The sequence below is a fragment of the Cavia porcellus genome, unplaced genomic scaffold, assembly GCF_034190915.1.
Source record: "Cavia porcellus strain 051 isolate PalLab524CR breed Dunkin Hartley unplaced genomic scaffold, mCavPor4.1 scaffold_21, whole genome shotgun sequence".
Taxonomy (NCBI): Eukaryota; Metazoa; Chordata; class Mammalia; order Rodentia; family Caviidae; genus Cavia; species Cavia porcellus.
In genome coordinates, this window is record NW_026947504.1 from 17,407,954 (window position 1) to 17,424,704 (window position 16,751).

At 55.1% G+C, this 16,751-nt stretch overlaps 1 protein-coding gene and 1 long non-coding RNA gene across 4 annotated transcripts in view; one reads left to right on the top strand and one right to left on the bottom strand.

Annotated features, from left to right (window-relative positions):
- Positions 1-489: 489 nt before the first annotated feature.
- On the bottom strand, positions 490-3,090 carry LOC134471929 (uncharacterized). The gene is made up of 2 exons (XR_010041680.1): positions 2,387-3,090; positions 490-594 (listed from the first exon to the last, which is right to left on the bottom strand). It is a non-coding gene; the product is annotated as an uncharacterized LOC134471929 (long non-coding RNA).
- A 1,656-nt stretch (positions 3,091-4,746) lies between these two features.
- Ndst1 (N-deacetylase and N-sulfotransferase 1) overlaps positions 4,747-16,751 on the top strand; it is a 59,379-nt gene continuing 47,374 nt past the window's right edge. The window contains exon 1 of one of the 3 annotated variants that reach the window (XM_063232386.1): positions 4,747-4,879. The gene's annotated coding sequence lies outside the window, so the exon portion shown is untranslated. Of the gene's footprint in view, positions 4,880-5,075; positions 5,205-8,952; positions 9,366-16,751 lie in introns of those variants that run through there. The other 2 variants (XM_005006997.4, XM_005006996.4) reach the window with 2 other exon arrangements.

Genomic DNA, 16,751 nt, shown 5'->3' on the forward strand with positions numbered 1-16,751 from the left:
GGGGAGGTCGCTTCACTTCGCCGAGCCTCCGGCTCGGGGCTGCTGGGTAGCGGACGGAAGACAGCAAATGCGGGCCCCAGAGGAAGCTGCTGCTCACTGCGCTTTCCTCAGGTTCCGTCTCCGGGAATGCTGATGTCCACAGCCGATGCTGTCCACTGTCCAGCTGAAGCCGGGTGGACTGTCCATTTCACAGATCGTCTGATTTGCTCACCATGTCAGAGTCTGCTGGTCAGCACAGAACCCTCATCCTTGGAAAAGTTCACTGTGTGTGTGTGTGTGTATGTGTGTGTGCGCACACGCGTTCATGCATGTGTGTGCATGAGTGTGCCCATGAGAGTGGGGGGGGACAAGGAAATGGCTACACCATGTGGTCAGTGCTGTAATTATGGTGGCCATGTTCTGCAAACCACAAATCAGGTCACGTGGGCTGACAAAGGCTATTTTCTGTCTCCACTAAAGTCGAACATGGAATCGAATGTAGTTATACAGTCCAGGTATCACCTTTTATTTTTAAAAAGAAATACATGACATGAAATTTGGATCATCTGTAGTGGGGCCTGGTGGTACATGACTGTAATCCCAGCACTCAGGAAGCTGAAACAGAAGGATTGTTGTGAGTTTGAGGCCAGTCTGGGCTACATGGTGAGTTCAAGGCCAGTGTGAACTATATAGTGAGACACTATTTTAAAAAAGAGAGAGGAAAAAAAAATTTGGAGTAACCTTGACAAATCCCACACTATTCCCAGAAAATCACAGAGCAGTGGCTGGGGCCCAAACAGGTCTCTAACCGGAGCAGCAAGGTTTCCTGGAGGAGGTGCTGTCTACACAGGGCTTTGGGGGCTAAATAGGAGGTCTGCATGGAGGGAAAGGGGAGCTGGCTTTATGTACTTGGAGTAGGTTCTACTGCTCTTGTTATTGCCTGCCCTGCTGGCTAAAGGAATAGGGTCTGTTTTTTTAGTTATTTTTCACTTTCATTGTTCCAAAGACTCTAGGTTCCTGGGCAAGGAAATCACCACAGAGCATAAAAATAGCATAGTTGGGGCTGGGGATTTAGCTCAGTGGCATAAGCGCCTGCCTTGTGAGTTCAATCCCCGGACTGATAAAAAGGAAAAAGACAAAAAAAAAAAAAAAAATAGCATAGTTAGGGGCAGGCATGGTGGCACACATCTATAATCCCAGCACTCTGGAGGCTGAGGCAGGAGGATCACCGTGAGTCTGAGGTTAGCCTGGCTAACACAGTGAGAGACCCTGTCTTAGATAAAACCAAACCAAACCAACAACAGTGACAACAAAACCCCCAAACCCTACAAGGGCATGGTTGCATTGTACTGCATCTTCCGTGGATTTGGAGGTGCTGCTGAAGACAGGGCAACCACGTCTATCTGGTTCATTCCTGTGTCTTTTCCTCCTCCCCCACCAGGAGGGGAGGGAGATTCTAGAGAGGTGCTAACTGATCAGTGTCCAGTGAGTCAGGGAACGAGTGCCATCACGGCCCTTGGAGGTAGCCACGTGCTCTGTTCTGTGCTGATCTGTTTGGTCTCCTCTCTTCTCCCATTCAGCCAAGATTATCAGGTTGCCGAGATGTGCCTGGTGCTGTGTGGGGCAGGGGGCTCAGGCGTGTTTGAAACAAACCCAGTCCTGCCCACAGTTCCTGACAAGGACCCCGAAGGGTGGTGAGGAGGAGAGGAAGTGTGTGCCAGGAACTCGGCCTGAATTAGGCAGTTAGGGAAGACCTGGGAGGAAATGAAGTTTAACCTGGAAATCTAGAGATCATGGTGAGTCACTCAGTGAACATTTATATAGTGCTTACATGGGACAGACACCACGAAGGGTTTTCCATTTGTCACTCATTTAATTGTTACAAGCAGCCCTCGGAAGCATGTACTTGTTCTTTATTTATCGAGACAGGGCCTCACTGCCTAGTTCAGGCTGGACTTGAACTCCTGGCTGTCCCTTCTGCCTCTGCCTCCCAGGAGGGCTGGAATTACTGGGAGAGCCACTGCTCCAGCTTTTACCCAGACTTTAGCATGGAGAGGTTGGAAAACAGACCAAGTTCATGTGATTTAAATGTGGCAGAGGCAGAATTCCAGACCTTTAACAAGGCACCAGTCAGTTGAAGGGGAAAGTGGGGGTGTGGACCCCACCATGGGGCTCTCACCATGGCAGAGCTTTCATCCCAGGAGAGGTGGAGCTGCTGGTGGTTTTTGGGAGGAAATGTGCACCGAGAGAGGCTGCATTAGAGCTGGGGTGAGGGGTAAAGGGAAGATGTCACCCACATGGATCAAAGCGGAGGTGTTGGGAGGACTGCACCGGGCAGGGATGAGGGTGGGGGCATGGGGTTGGCTGAGAGAAAAGAGAAACTGAAGCTGGGCTTGGGGGCACACACCTGTAATCCAACACTCAGGAGGCTGAGGCAGGAGGACTGCCATGGATTCAAGGCCAGGCTGGACAACATAGTGGGACGCATCTCAAAAAACCAAAACAAACAAGCAAACAAAATCAGAGACAGGAGCAGTGGGCCTGGCTTATGGGTGAGGTGTCTGATGACCTAGGGGTGGGGCATGGGTACAGGGGCTGAGTGCAGTGAGGTCAACCTTTTACATGACCTTGAGGGATCCGAGGAAGCTGTCCAGGGTGCAGTGAAGTGTCACTGGGCCTGAAGAGGGACCTAGGCAGGGGTGTTTTGAGGAGCAGAGGAGGGGGCAGCAGGGCAGCTCACAGGCAGGTCCCCTGAGTCCCCAAGTGGCTGGGGTCAGCTCTCAGCCTCCTCTCCACCCCCTGGGCCACCCCTTGGGGGCCCTGGCTTCCCCACCTGCCTCATGGGCTCTCCAGGGGACAGCCAGGTAGAAAGCTTTGGCCCAGCTCTGTGAGCATCCCTGCTGAAGACTGAAGATCAGGAAAGGCTGTCAGGGACATGGAGTCACCCCCACTCAGGGGCTTCCTCTTTTTTTTTCTTTTTTTTTGTCTTTTTGAGACAGGGTCTCACTATGCAGTTCAGGCCAGCTTTGAACTTACTTTGTAGCCCAGGCTGGCTTCAGTCCTCCTGCTTCAGCCTCCCATGTGCTAAGGTTACAGACATGTACCACTACACTGAGCCCACACTCCCCCCCCCCCCCCCCGCTACTTTCTCTATCCTGCTCCCTTGGCAATGCTCGGCTCTTCCCAAGGCCTTTGCACAGGTTGTCCCAGTGTGGTGCCAGCCCACTCCCACCATGGCCCAGCTCAGAGCCTGACCCTCTCAAGCCTCCTCACAGGCTGCCCTCCTGTGAGCAGTTGCACCTGCTCTCACCTCTCCGGCAGGCCCAGGCTTCGAGGAAGGACATGCAGATCATTCCAAAACAACTTTTCAAGAGTGCATACCCTGCTCCTTTAACCCCACCCCTCTCTTGCCAGGAGCACAGTGCCTCAGTGCAGAGGAGTGATGCACAGGGTTGCATGCATGCAGGGTGACCTTCTAAGGTGCTTTCTCACTGTGCCCAAGACCCAGGCCATCATCAAGGACTTCAGATTGCCTGCCACAGGAAGCAGATCACCAGGAATCTGCTGGTCTGAGCTGTTTTTTCCTGCCCCATGGGTGGTGGCCGGAGTATGTACTTGGTTGGACGTGCCCTGCAGTTTGGGACAGTGGTCATCATCCTTAGGCTTGGTCCTAGCTGATTGTCCAACCACACCCTAAGGTGTGTCACACATGACATGAGAAGTAGAAGCTTGACCCCATCTCTCTGGATCTATGTTGAGCCTCAGCCTGTTTGCCTTGAGCCTCTGAAGGTCCTAAGAATCTAGTAATCCAGTTTTCCAAATTTGCCTCCAGCCTCCTCTAGACCAGCAGAAGCAGGATCTCCAGGGGAGGGGCCTGGCAAACTGTACCATTAATAAAACAACTTCCTTAAAGGACTCACAACCAACAGCCCCACCCCCCACGTTACAGGCTGGTCCAAGGATGGCAGGAAGGACTGAGCTAGCTCTTGGCCATCTCAGCTCTCTGGGCCTCAGCGTTCCCATCTCCTTACTGGGGACACCTTGCCTGACATGCGGGGGCCTTGTGGTGGATGGAATGCCAGTGGGGGTGGGAAACATGCGCTGAGGGAAAAGAAATTGGCACAAGGTCATCCACCTCTCATCTGCTTGGTAGCTGGCAGGCAGAGGATTCAGCTGGGTACAACTTGTTGGGGGAGATGACATTCTAGCGAACAATGAACCAGTCAGTAAGGGAGCCAGATAGTCACGATAAAGGACATGCAGGGGTTCGGGCGCAGGGCAAGGGGGTGTGCCGGAGGAGGTCCTGCGGGGTGGGGTGTCACTCCGGCACAGACCTCGCGGTCCTGAAGGAGCTGTCCGAGGAGGCCCTAGAGGGCTGTCACCAGCCCAGCGTGGCAGAGCAGGGAAGATCCCGCGGGCCTGGCCAGAGCGCGTTTGGGGCTCTCGGACCCTCGGAGGCGCGGCGGGCTGGGTCTTTGTCTTTCTCCTTCTCTCTGCCGCCTCTTCCGACCCCCAACGCTGTTCCCTCTCTGACCCCGAATAACTTGCTGGTTTCCCCCGGGCTTTGTTTCCCCAGGATCATCGCCCCCCGGAGCCTCAGCAGCTGCCGGGGGTCCTCGTGGGTCTCGCCTCCGACACCCCCGCCGGCCCCCGCCCCGAGACCGGGGTCAAAGGCAGCCGGCGTCACGTGGTCGCCGAGCAGCACCGAATCGGCCGGGAAAGCCGAGGGAGAATCCGGGTGGAAGCCGAGAAACCCCAGCGCCGGTCGCAGCGCGCGGGTCCCGCCCCGGCCTCCGCCCCGGGGCGCTCGCCGCCGGCTGCCCTGCGGCCCCGCACGGATCGCGCGGCGCCGGAGCCCCGGCCGGATCGAGCCCCGCGCGCACAGCCGCGCTCCGAGGAGGTAGGCGCGGGCCGGGGTCCGGGAGCCGCGCGCGAACGCCTCTCGGCGCCCGTGCGAGGCAGCGCGCCCCGACTCCCAGCCTTCGGGGACCCCCTCGCCGCCCCGGGACGGGCAGCGCCAGCGGCGGGGCGCAGAGCCGGCGGGGCCTGGGGGCTGGGCGCCGGGAGGAGGAGGAGGAGGGAAGAGGGAGGCGCGCGGGGGGCGGAGCGCGCGGCTGCGGCGTGGAGCGGGGGTGGCGGCGGCCGCGAAGGGGTTAACCCTGCCGGGGACCCGCGTCCGCGCCTCGCCAGGAGCCTGCTCGCCGGTGGCGCCTCGGCCGCCGCAGGTAAGAGGCCGGGAGAGCCGGGGCCGGGCCATCCCCTGTCGCCGAGCCGGCGGGGCCCGAACCCGGCGTGCAGGCCGCGCGGGGCCCGAGCGGCCGCCGGCGCAAGTTTGGTGCGGGCGGTGGCGTCCGGGGCCCGCGCGCAGGGTGCGGGGCCGGCGGGGTGCGGGCCGGGGCGGCGCGGCAGCTGTAGGTCACGGATAATGTCACTCACGAGGAATGCCCCCTCCCCCTCCCCGGCTGGAACAGGGGAAACTTTTGTCTGGCGAGGGAGGGGGTTAGAGGCCGGGTCCCGGCTGGGAAGGGGAAGGCAGCCCGACCGGTTTTCTGCGGGCTGCGCGCGGCCTGGTCTCTGACTCCCCTCCTCCCTCGGGTTCCCGGGGCGACGAGGCCCCCCACCCCCATGCTGCGCTTTAATGCTCTGGGACTGGAGTGAGGAGGGGACGGGTAGGACGCTGGCACTCTGGGACCTGCCAGGAATCTGAGGACACCACCTGGCTCTTCCGTGCCAGGAACCATGCCAGGCTCGGGGATAGAGAGGGAGCCCCACCCCCTCACGCCCCATTGTCTGACCTCCCCCTGCTGCCGGGAGACCTTCGCTATGTCCAGGACAGTGTTACTGGGTCTGTTAGATCTGGGTGTTTGTCACTTCCCAGCTGTGTGACCTTGAGCCGGTGCCTTCCTTTCACCCAGCCTCAGTTTCCTTACCTATGAAATGGGAAAAAATAAAGTATCTGCTACAGTGAGGATGAAATGAGTCTGTATACCTTAGTAAATGTCAGCATGCTTATATTCAACAAGTATTTATTACATGTTTACTACATGCTGGGCACTGAACTGATTGTTTTGCATACATTGTCTCATTTAGCTCGCCCACATGATTATTAACTACATTTTGTAGAGAATGAGACTGAGGTTCAGAATGATAAAGGTCACACAGGTAGGAAGTGTGGCAGCTGACAGTGACCCCTGATCCCAGCCCTGTGTCCCAGCCACAGGACTCTACCAGGTCTTGTGAGTCTGGCCTCATGGTTTCATTTTCAGTTGAGGTACTGTGGACACCTGCCCCTCCTCCCTATCTCCCTGACCCCAGCGGGTGCTCCCTTCTGCCTGCCACTTGCCTGGGTGAATCTTGTGCCCTGGCTCTTGTTAGTGTGGCCAGCTGGAGCAGGAGGGAGGTCAGTTGGAGCCTGGGCCTGGAGCTCCGCCGCCGTCCAAGGTCTGTGGCTGGCTGGTCCCAGGCAGGCACACTCTGTGGGTGGGGCAGGGAGGAGCCTGTCTCCCTGGCTCCAACTGGGGACAGCTGGTGCCTTTGTCAACAGGCCTTTCCCTGGGGCACCTAGGGGATGGCAGAGCCTGACATCTCCATTGAGACCACCAGGTCACTTCAGATCAGCAGGGGCAGAGACAGGGTTCAGAAGTGCAGCCCCAGGACAGATGAGAGGCCTCAGGCCATGGGGTTTATATCCTGCATGTGTGCTTATGTGACTTGGCCATGCATCCTCATTGCTAGCTCCAAAAGTCCTTGAAGCTCGAAGTAGGTAGTGAGCTTTGAGCCAAAGTGAGGACTGCAGAATCTCAGTGGAACATGCATGCATTCACGTCCACTCACCCAGAGCTGGACACTCCATAGGATCTCAGAAAAAATCCCAGAAGTAAATGGGTATGGTAGTTTAAACTCCCAGGGCTTTCATGCCCTGGGCTGGCCCAGTCTTTTCCTTGTTTCTTTTTGGGACAAGGTCTCACTACATAGCCTGACTGATCTTGAACTTACTATATAGTCCAGGCTGACCTGGAACTCTCTGTGATCCTCCTGTCTCAGCCTCCTTAATCCTGGGATCCCAGGCCTGTGTTGCCATGTGCACTATGGCCCAGTCTTTTGGGGGGCGTGGTATCTCATGCTGCCAAGACTCTGATGAGGGGAAGACTTGAGTAGTTACTTTAAAAAAAGTAGAAGACAAATGGCTGTTTAATTAATGACATCTTAAAATGACCCTCTACGGCTGAGGGTGGTGTGTGGGGTAGATAATAAAAGGAGTTTTGGGGGAGGAGAGTTTGTGTATTACAGCGCTGTGGCCTCTGGGGCCTGTTTGAGCAGAGCGTGGGATTTGCCATGGTTTGTAGGCTTTGGAGCCTCTGGAATGGAAGCCTTCGTGGGCTGACCATTCACTATCAGCTCACAGAAGCAGGAGAGAAAATTCTGCTCAGCTACACCATGAGAGGACCCAGACAAACTGGGTACCGAGCAGAGGGGCTACAGAACTAACAGGATCTTGACAACTGGGGCCATCCCTTGCCCTGTGGTCAGACTGTCCTGGTCGTCCTGATTAGAGCAGGAGGAAAAGAGTTCTGCAGGAGTCGACAGGTGAAGGAGCGAGCAGGCAGGAGAAGATGGATAGTGAGCCCCTGTCACGCTGGGTATGTAAGGAATAGTTTTGGAATCACAGATTGAGGATGTGCTCCGGAATGAGAAGCCATGGATTGGAAGTTAGACTAGGAGCCAGCCGAGACACTCTGCTTTTGGGCTGGGGTCTTGGCAGCCCACAGCCATCTCTGACCTGGGCTTGTGACCTGCAGGTCTGTGCTTTTGGCCTCATGTCTGTGCTTTAGGACCAGAGCCAGGCCTGGGCGTCTCTGGAGGCCAGGCAGACTTCTACTGGGTTGGAATTTGGTTTCGAGTATGGCTTGAAATATCTGCACTGTTTGGAGGACTTGGGCGTTTTTTACTTGAAGTGGAACATTAGGGTAATTCTTTAAATATGTATGGAAAATGTCTGCGGTGAGGGGCGACAGGGGACGTGAAGTAGTTCGAGGTGCTGCTAGGTTTTGATTGGAGCGGGAGGAAGGACAAGGATCCAAGTGACAGCTATCAGGCCGGATGTCACCGGTGTTGGTGCTACATGGGCTGTGAAAGGGCAGTGGAGGGACAGCTCCGCTGGCTCGTAAATGTCAGCAAGGCTTCCTGGAGGAGGAAGTGTTGCAGGCTCTAGAAGGGCGACAAGGGTGACAAGGCTGGATTGGATCATGGGGAGCCTGCTGAATCCCATTCCCAGGTTTGGGGCCTGACAGAGAAGTCAGGCTGGTAAGCAGCTCGTTGAGGCAGCCAATGCCTGCTACTGTGCCTTGTGTCAGGCGCCGTGCCAGGCTCTGTACAGACGCCCCATTGAATTGCACAATGCTCCACAAGGAGCTGCTGCCACCGCCACTGCTGCCGGTCACCCCACCCCCACCCTATTTTCAGATTGGGGAGACAGAGGCTCAGAGAGGTAGAGGCTCTAGAAGAGCTGGAATTCGAACCCACACCCGATCTCTGTGAGCCCTATCATGTTGCTTTTCTCAGGACTCATTTGACTGAAGGCAGTGGTGAGACCCGCAGGGTTGGGACCAGCCCCGGGTTGATGCTTATCCTGGCCCAGCAAAGGGCAGAGCAAAGTCTGACTTGGGTCCTGGGACTGAGAAGGAGGCGGGAGGGGGCTGCAGGATGATGTGGGTGTCATCACAGGTGGCCTCAGGTGTGGGGGCACAACACTGAGGAGCAGTACCACCCCTTTCAGATCCCTGCAGGCCACGGGCAGAGCCCTTGGGGTCTCACTACATAGTTCAGGCTGGCCTCAAACTCAGTGATTCCGCTGCCTCAGCCTTGTGCCTGGATTACAGACGTGGCCATCATACCTGACCCATACGGGGCGTTCATGGCAGAGACAGTACCAGAGGTGGCAGCTTTAGGAAAGCTGACCCCGAAATGCCCTGTGCAGGGAGGCCTTTGCTGAAGGGTATGCAAATCAGACGCTGAGTGGAGAGGGTGCCGGAGGATGTGCCCCGGCAGGGTCAGCCTTGGTGGCTGTTCTCAGTTCCCTTTTCACCCGAGAACCTCAGCGCCTGGGTGGTGCTTGGCCAGCATCCAGCCCCTGCCTTTCTCATGGCTTTCTGAGCTGCCCTTGTGCGGTCTTGGGAAGTCCCATCCCCACTGTGCTGCAGCGCCTGCCTGGGAGCTCACGCAGCCCGGCCCCTAGGGGTGTCTGGGGCAGTGGCCAGAGCCTGCACTTCAAGGACTGTGGTTTCACGGAGGCCTGGAACCTCTGCTTCCCCTCCCCTGTCTATGAAATGGGGTTGGTCTCCCCTCTGTTCTCAGCTGTGAGCACTGAAGCTGAGTCACGAGTCGGGGTGAGTGCTGGGGTTGAGAAACAGGCTGTGAGTTTGTGAATGTGAAAGTGAGGAGGGCACCTGATGTCCGGGGCGCATGGTTGTCCTCTCCTTCCCCGTGCTGGGGTGCCTCTGGGCTCTGGCCCGTGGGCTGTGGGCTCACAGAGGAGGGTTCCATGTGGGGCTGCTCTCTCTGCAGCTTGGCCTTTCAGCTTGGGTCTCGGAGGGCTGGAGCTCTGGAAGGGAAGCTGTGTCTTGAACTCCTCGGCTTCGGGGCTAACACCAGAGGACCACCAACATTCTTTTCTAGATAGAGGACACTTGGTCCTAAATTGCCTCTTGGCTTTGCTTTTCTTTATCTTGAAACTTTTATCTTTTCTTTATCTTGAGTGGGTTACTCTAAATTAAGTAACTTCTTTTTCCTTGGTCTTTTTGGGTTTTTTTTTTAGACAAGGTCTTACATTCACTATGATGGTCCTCCTGCCTCAGCCTTCTGAGTGCTGGAATTATGGGCACTGCCCATGCCCAGCTTCTAAATTGAAAACGTACAAGACACATGAGTGATCATTTACTTGAGAGCAAGGTGTGGGAGACGGCCTTACCATATGCTGACAGCGCTTCTTGCCTCATCCCCCTCGACGTTCAGGCAGCGCCTGCCTCTGCTCTGTTCATACTCAGCACTGGGGATTGAACCCAGGGCCTTTGCGTTGCTTTACATTCACAGCTGTTTTTAATTTTTTGATACAGGGTCTCACTGTATCGCTAAATTGTACAAGCTGAGCTCAAACTTGGAATCCAGCTTCCCAGAGTGCTGGGATCACAAGTGTAGGAATCCCCTTTCCCCGGCCAGAGCTTCTCTCCTTTCACCCTGCTGGCTGTGCCCTGTCCCTTCTTACTTCTGTATCTCTGTTAGCAGTGAGGAGCCCCATCGCTTGCCCTGCCTCCGGCCATGTCTTCTTGGCATTGTGCAGCTCCGGGCATCACCTCTGCCATGCTTTCATTTCTCATTCTCCAGAGCTAGCATTGCCCACGCTCTTTGTAGGCACAGGCACTGTTATGTGGCCCTTCTGTCCTGGCTTTGAACTATGGTTCCTTAAAAACCCATTTCATCTCCTCTAGGCTCTACTCCAGAGGTAGGGCTATGCGTGGTCCATTTCCAGAAGAGGTGGGCAGCCCAGAGTTCTGAGTTTAGATCCCAGTTCTGCCACCATTAGCTGTAGGGCAAAATACCCTCAGTCTCTCAAGGTATTAGCTACCTTCCCTACAAGATGGGGCTAAAAACAGTGGTGTTTTGGTAGGGAAGTTGAGCAAAGCAGTTCCCGATACATAGTAGAGCCCCGTAGGTGGGAATGGTTCAGAGACAGACTCGCTTTGTTGCAGGGATGGAAGACCCCAGAATCTGAGGTGATCTGGGGACAAGGGCAGATTCTGGACATTCTGCCTCATGGCCCAAGAAGCATTTTTCAGAAGAGAAGCTGAGAGGTACTGATTCACATCCAGGAAGCCAAATTTCCTCGCTTTGCTAGGCCTGTGCTTTCTGTCTTCTTTCCTGTCCCCAGTTAAGCCTCTTGAGTCCCTCAGTGGCTATGCTGAAGGGCATCTAAAGCTGGCACCAGATGAGTTGGGCTGGTGGTTTTGGAGCTGCTTTCATGACCAGGGACCCATCCCATACAAGCATGGGCTGGAGCGCCGGGAGGCTGCTTGTCCCCTGGGAAGGAGAAGCAAGTGGTGGCAGGGAGACGTGATGTTGCTTTGATCTAGACAGCCAAGTGTGAAAGTGAGGCACAGAGCCAGATGGACTGTGGTCAGAGCTTTACTAAGTGACTTCCAGCTTGTGGGACCTTGGACAAGTCCCAAGGGGGATAATCCCACAGGGGATACTCATTGTACCCATTTTGCAGCATTTAGAAAGATAATGTGGGAATCTGGGCACTCAGAAGGCTGAGGCAGAAGGGTTGCAAGTTTCTGGACAGCCTGGGCTATGTGGTAAGACCCTGTCTCAAAAAATAAACAAAAGTGGAAGAGAGAAAACGGTGGGACAGTCATTAGATCTGATTGTCGTGGTTGGTGGCGTTCTGCTTCATGAAGGCGGACAGCAGTAGGAGATGGGGCTGCTGCCTTCCTGCTTAGCAGATGTGACAAGTATGGCCTAGAAGGGTGGGTGGGAGGAGTTTCTAGAGTCTGGGTTACAGCCAAGGGATGTACCAGGGAGACTAACTTCGACTCAGTGTGAAAGGAAACGACAGAAATACCCCGGCAAGGCAAGGTGGTGGGGTCACGGCGGGAGGGAACGAGCTCTACTTTTCTGGAGCAGAGAAACTAAATCCAAGGCTCCTGTGACAGACGTGGGGATTCTGTCTCCTTCAGACCTTAGGCCCGGCTCTGTGAGGAAGGGCTGGACTCGCCAGCATCTCTAGGCTGGCCGAGGACTGGCTTGCCGAGGCATGTCCCCAGGTGGCAGTAGGTGCAGGTCTGCTGTAGTTACTTCCCAGTGGCAGACACGTTTGGTTCACACCAGCGGCCTTGCACATAGCTGCCTGCCCAGGCAGAGGCCAGATGAGGAAATTGAGGGTTTCCTCAGGCTGTGGCCTTGGGCTGCAGGCCCTTCCGCCTTACACCTGTGCTGGTCCTGCTCCTGCTTTTATACAAAGAAGCATGGTCTGTTTCTAGAAACTGTGTCACTTGTAAGTTGAATCAGTGGTTCTCTAAAGTTGAGTTGTGGGCCAGCAGCATCACTTGGAAACTTACGCACATTATCTGGTCCCACCCCAAGCTACTGACTCTGGTTTGTCCTCGCCAGCTCCCGAGCTCTGAGGTGCATCCCTTGGTCTTACTTATTCAGATGGGGTCTCATTATGAAGTCTAGGCTGGCCTGGAACTCACAGCAGCTCTTCCTGCTGGGACTTCAGGGGTGCACTGCCATACCTGGCTTTTTCCTAGCTCTTTGTATTTTTTATTTTGAGACAGTCTCACTCACTTATCCAGATGGGTCTTGAATTGCAATCCTCCTGCCTCAGGCTCCAAAGTAGCCTGTGTGGCACTACATGTGGCTGGCATGTGCTTCAAGATGCCCGCCAGGGGATTCTGGTGCCATTTGAGAACCATCTTGTTAGAAAAACGGATGCCTTCTTCTTGGTGCTCTTGTTTTCAGCATATTAAGATACGCAGCACAAGCAGAGGACTTCGAGTAAAGCCCAGTTTCTCCCTTCAAAGGGAGAAAAGAGCAGTGTCTTCAAAGAGCGGTAGCAGTAGCAGTAGCCTTGGGACGGGTCGTATAGCCCAGGAAACAGTCTAGCTCCACAGCAGCAGGGCACAGCCAGAGCCTAGTGTGTTACGGTACAGTGTGAAGCAGCTTGGGTAGGGTTGGACCAGGGGGCAGGAAGAGTGGAGCTGGGTTTGTGGATGGCAGGGAATATGCCAGCTGTGTTGCGAGGCTGGAACCAGGGCTGGGCTTGGACAGTATGTGTGGGTCCTGTTTTAGAGAATATACGCTGGTGTGTGTGTGTGTGTGTGTGTGCGTAGCAGAATTTAGATTGCTTTTCCTCTTCCCCTTCCCCTTCTTCCTCCTCCTCCTCTCCCTCTTCTTTCTTGTTTTTTTGAGACAGGGCCTCACTATGTAGTGCAGGCTGGCCTTGAACTCACCGTGACCCTCCTGCCTCAGCCTCCCCAGCGCTGGGGTTACAGGTGTGCACCACTATGCCTGGTTAGATTGATTTTTTTTTTAAAGCTATCCGCAGTGTACAGTCTGTCAAATGAGTGAATCAGGCCTTGGGGGAGGGCCAGTGGACAGTGCCAGGGTGGTTGGCACTCTCGCTTTCAAGCTGGGCCTCCACTGTAGACATTGTTGGTCTCTGGTTTTGTGAATGGGCCGTCTGAAGGCTGAGGCTTGGTGCTGAGTGTAAGGCCTCCCAGCTAGGGCAGGAGATCAGATCGGCAAGATAAAATGGACCTCCTTTGGATGGGAGAGTTAAGATCTGAGTCCACTCTGCCATTCCTTCCTGCCTCAGTGTCCCTAGTGTATTTCCCAGGAGTCCAAGGGCTTCCCCAGCACTTTATGAACCTTTTACCTTATAGGTTGAGAACTGAGGCCCAGCCAGGAGCAGGAGCTCACCCTGCTGTGTAGGGTATCAGAGTCCCTGATGGGACCAGAACCAGAATTGTCTGTTAGATTTTACAGCCAGAGAAGGGCTGATTTCCAAACAGTACCCCCGCCCTGCCCTGTGCTGTGCATGGCAGGCAGACGGATTGCCTCGGGGTGGCCAGGACAATGCAAGGGCTAGAAGCTGGGGTGCCCTGGGACAAGGCTGCCAAGAAGGGGTGGAGCGGCTTCTGAGAGGAAGAATACCAAGAAGTCCAGCTCCAGGAGGAAACCAAATGTGTTTTCTGGGTCCTGGGAGGATATTTGGAACAATGGCAGCAGGACGGGGAAGCTGAACTATAAAAAGGACTTCTTGATTTTCTTAAAAAACTAAAAGTGGGGTCTTTATGTTTGACTTTTGTTTCCCTGAAGGATATTTATATAACTTCCTGAAAGCAGGACCCCAGACAGACTCTGGGAAGTTAGTCAGGTGCTGTTGTTTGTGACTTGGGCTCTGGAGCAGGGCAGAGCTTCCCTGGGGAGTCCCCCCATTTTGTAATGGATGAGAGGGGCTGTGAGATGGGAGCAGCTGCCTGAGATCACACAGTGAGATGGCAGGGGTCTTCCTGTGCTTTGCAAGGGGCTTCTGTTTTGAGTTGCCATCCCCTGGACTGGCATGGAGACTGGCAAGCCCACCGCAGGACTGGTCTGCAGTGGCTGGCCACCGGAGTGGTGGGCTGTTGCGCCTGGTGATTCTGTCATCCAGATGCCAGGCCCAGCTGTGCACCGGCTGCCCAAGCAGTTGGGAGCTGTGAGTCACACCCAGTGGGCACACAGGCGAAGGCCATTGTTCGTGATTCACTGAGTTCTCCCAGGCCTGAATGGATGACTAGGCCCTGAGCCCCAACTTCTGCCCACGCCTGTGGATGAAGGACTCTGCATTTGCAGATATGCGGGAGCTTAGGGGCCTGTGAACATCTCCCTCTTCCTCCTTCTGTCCGGGAGGACCCCATTCCCTTGATTCCCATTCCTGATACCAGTGCGGGGAGGGTCTGTGCTCCGGAAGCCAGATGCAGCATTTTGTAGGCCTTTTGGTATGTTTTTTCTGAAGAAAGAGTCTTGTCACTTTCATCTGGTCGGAAGAAGACTGGGTGTCCCTGGGAGGTGCTGTGCTGTCGGCCGGGGAGATGTGGCTGTGTGGTGCAAAGGAGTAGTCATGTAGTGAGTGCCTTGGTCTCGGCGGGCTGTCAGTTCTAAGCCAGCTCCTCAGTTTACCAGCTACGAGACTTTGGGCGAGTTACTTCAGTGTTCTCATGTGCAAAGTTGAACTCCTAAGGATATTTATCTTACAGTGCCATTGCTGGACTTCAGAGATACACATGAAGGGCTTAGACCAGTGCTCCGTGGCAAGTGGTCACCTGGTGAGAGTTTGCTGCTGTGGCCCACCCTTGCCCTGCTGCCGATTTTCCCTGTGATCCTGTGTGAATGCCATTATCTTGGGGTCGCGGTCTCCTCCCCGGCTGTGCCTTGGGCGCTCTGAGAGCTGGGGCAAGGCTGGAGCGCAGCAGTGGGCATGGGGGGCAGGGAGACCTTGCACATTCTGGGACTGCCTGCCCAGGCCCTCCCTGGCTTTGTCCTCAGGCAGGGTTATGTAACAGTGGGGCCTGGCCAGACAGGACGCGATTTTCAACCTCATTTTGTCCCTCCATTGTCTCTTCCTGTCCCTTCCCCCACCGGGCTGTTGTTAGCTGCTTTCCCTCAAGCTTCAGGTTTGAAATCGGACCCCTGCTAGTCTGCCACTGATTGATTTAGTCTGGGAGGTTTGCTGGCCGGTGGCCCCTCCTCCTACCACCTGGGCACCAAACGGAGCTGGCGCCTTGGTCCTTGCTTTGGGTACAGTGACAGGTACTCGTTTTTTTTTTTCTTTTTTATGGGATGGGGGCAGGGAAGGCAGACCACTTAGGTGTCTTAGGCCCTGGTCTGCCTGAAAGGATTTTGCCCTAGATAGGACACTACAGCAGTGAGAATCAGGACCAAGGGACGTTTATCTTGAGGTCATTTTCCTTGCCCCTAGGCAGTTTACCTGTGGTGTAAAAAGAATTCCATTCAGCTGCTTGCGCATCAGTGATGCCTCCTTTAGGCACCACCCCAGACCAAAGCTATATGTATGTCCCCACACCACGTGTCCGGCAGAGAAAGCCAGACCTCCCATGATTGTGGGATTCTCTCCACCTTCTTAGAATAAAGGCCACTTTTACTTTATATTCTCTCTTCTAACCGCACCAAAAATCCTATCACTGCCCTACTAAGCCACAGGCCCATGAGGCCCCTATGGACCCCTTGTGGTCCAGCACCACCCCCACAGCCTTCCCCATCCTCACAGAAGCCTCAGCTCCTGTGTGTTCTCTGTCCCTTTTAAGAAAACAGAGGTTGCATGCTGGCACAGTACATCCACCCCATGGGTAGATTTTGGTCCATGCCAAATACTGAGCTAGTTGCCAACAGGAGATTCTACATAAAAACCCAGATATCTAGCTCTATTTCAAAAATGGGAAGACTTAAAACCTCGAACCCCTGTTCTCCGGCAGCCAATGTTGGAGATGAGGCCTGTGTACCCTCAGCCGGCACTTGGGCCATCTCTCTGGTCCCTGGCCTCACAGAGGGCAGTGAGGGCGGGGACTCACCGCAGTGTCCCTTGAAGTACTGTGCTTAGGGCCAGGGCTGTGTACACAGCAGAGGCTTAATAAGTGCCTGTGGGAAGGGAGGGGTGGCCATGATGAAGTTGCATGTGTAGAGGCCCCTGAATCAGCATGCTGCTCTACTGCCCTCCAATTCCTCCCTCCAGATAAGCTCTGCGCTTAGCTACTGACCCAGGCAGCTTCTTAAAGCTGCAGATAAGAGCTCCTAAGAGCCTCGCAGGGCCGCTCCCTGCAGCCCAGCACTCACCTCTCACCCAGGGGCTGCTCCACTGGGGCGTGGAAGAAGCCGGAGACCACTTGCGGATGAGAGGGGCAGGGTGAAGGGGAGCACACATCTGTGCAGGGGGGTGCCAGCTGCCCTTCCCCTCTGTCTACTCTGTGTTCCTCTGAGAGCTGCTACTTCCTCCATCAGCTTCTTTGTCCAGTATCTGTCCATTCAAAGCTCTTTGGACTCTTAATTGAAATCTTAACTATGCCTCAAGGCCAGCTAAGATGTCTCCTCTCAGATCACTGTTGTTCTGAGTACAAGAAAAACCTGGAAAGCTTGCAAGAAATGCACGTAGATTACTGCTCTTTTCTGCCCCACCCCCTGCTCTGATTCCTTGTCGGCAGCACCATCACCCCCTCCCT